Here is a 2,143-nt window from a genome sequence, read left to right as displayed (position 1 = left end):
TTCTGGGGAAGATGGAGGTGTGTTACTGCTGCTTGCTTGTTTCTTCCTTTTTGCCTCTATTCTTCCTTTTCATCTCTGTCTTAGGAAAAGATTTCCTTCCTTTTATTCTCTAGGAGGAGTACAAAACAAAAAGAGGTGCTGCAGGTTTAAATTTGATTTTTCTCACCCCTTTTTTTTCCTCTTCTCATTATTGAAGGAAAGAAGAGTTGTTAGTGTACTTTGGAGACCCCTTGTTTTTTCTAGCTTGCACAATAAAAATAAGGAATTAAAAGATGTTGAAAGAAAAATGACTGTGATGATGATGATTAAAAATAATAAAAATAATTGTAACCTCTGTTTCTGCCCTGTGGCACTTGCCCCTTACACCTCTCCAGACTGTAAGGAAACTTTCTTTCACTAGAATTTTCATACGGAACAAGGAAATGTTGATCTGAAGGTCATAAGTGGCTTAATCCTCAAATTGTATTGCATGGAGCTATCTCCATGGCTATATTTTTATAATATGCTAATGGCTTAGTAACTGGCAAGAGGAGTGGAATACCTATGCCTGTTAGCTAAAGAGCACTAAAAGTCGTGTTTGGTCCTTAATATAGTAAGGACATAGCTTAATGTCTGGCATTCCTTCCTCCTCAGCTAGAGTGCTTTGTGACTTTCCATTCGGTTTGTTTTATATTACAGCTGTTCAGGAATTGATAAAGCTGCCATCTCGGGGGGAATTATATAACAAAGTAATGATTTTTTTTTTTTGCTGTTGCCCCCTTGGCTTCATGAGGCGTCATATCATCCCTCCCTGCTCCTCAGTAATCTCTTGTCGTGAAACAGGCAGTAACTTGCAAGTCTACCAAGACTCAGTAAGAAAGATGTTTTTTTTTTCTCAAGCTACATTTATATTCTGCTTCCTTTTCAAGAAATTAGATCAGCATTTTAATTAAATAAAAGACTGCTAGCTAAAGCCTCTTGAGCAGGTAGTGTAAAAAATAGGAAGGAAGCCAAGCAGAAATGACTGCTGAGAGAATTTTATCTTGTGAGTATGGGCCCCAACTGTGTGTCCTTCAGCTTAGTTTTCCAAACCATATATTGAAGTCTGAAGCTGCTTGGCACCCAGTGAATGTCACCCTGGTGCTCAGGAGTCCTTTCTGATGCCATGGGCATGGTCATCAGAGGACACCTGTTCTGAGAGCGCTAGTAAGAAAATCTTGGGTCACGTAGCAAGAAAGTTAAGTGAGGTGTCTCAAAATGTGTCAGAATACATGAACGGTATAAACTTAATTAATAATTTGGAACTGAATTAGCAGTCATTCTTGCTAAGAGTTCTTCAAATATTCTCAGTGGTAATCTCTTTGCTGTCAGTGGTGTATATTTATGGTGGACAATTATCTGACTGCTGGCCATTAATGAGTATCTGTAGTCTCTGACCCTTCTCAGACATATGAGGAATGTCTGATTGTTTCCTCTATTCTTTATCTTTTTTCTCTCCCTTGTTCAATATTACAGGCCAAGTTCTGCACTATATATTATAGGCAAGGAAAAAAACCCAGTTGCACTCCCTGTTGCTGAAAAGAATCCTCTCTGTGGGATTTGTTTTCTGACCTAACTGCTCAGGTCTTGAAGCTGGGCTTTGGCCGTTTGCTGCTTCTCTGTCAGGGATAACAGTCAGCACATCGGATCAGGACTTAAGCAGGAAAGGAAGGTAGACACAGTTTTTCACTACTGCACATCAGTACTGCCCCATCTTCCATGACTGAGTAGCTTTGTGGAGATCCTTGTTTGGCTTCATGTTCCAAAAGTCATTACCTTTGATGTAGTGATGGATGAGATCTCTCTTGCTGGAATGTCATTGTAGGGAAGAAAATGGCAGGCTTGGGGTTTTAATATTTCAAAGGAAAAAGATCAAATGGTCTGAGGAATAGCTGCCAGTTTTATGTAGTCATCTTTCAAAAGAGAGCGTTGTGTAATGTAGAGACCCAAAAGGTGTAGAAAACACTGAGGTGTTTATGATGTTGGGTCTCTAGTCCAAACTGAAATGTCCTAGCTGCTTTTAGACACCTACCTTGTCTATATTTGGATTGTCATGTTGACATGACTACAGTAGAGTTTCCACTTCTTCCTTTTCTCTTTAATTCTTCCACACTTGATTTCCCCC

The sequence above is a fragment of the Athene cunicularia genome, assembly GCF_003259725.1.
Source record: "Athene cunicularia isolate RWA chromosome 4 unlocalized genomic scaffold, athCun1 chr4_part2, whole genome shotgun sequence".
In the NCBI taxonomy this organism is placed as follows: domain Eukaryota; kingdom Metazoa; phylum Chordata; class Aves; order Strigiformes; family Strigidae; genus Athene; species Athene cunicularia.
The sequence above is the reverse complement of the archived record's forward strand: the minus strand, read 5'-3'. Positions refer to the sequence as shown.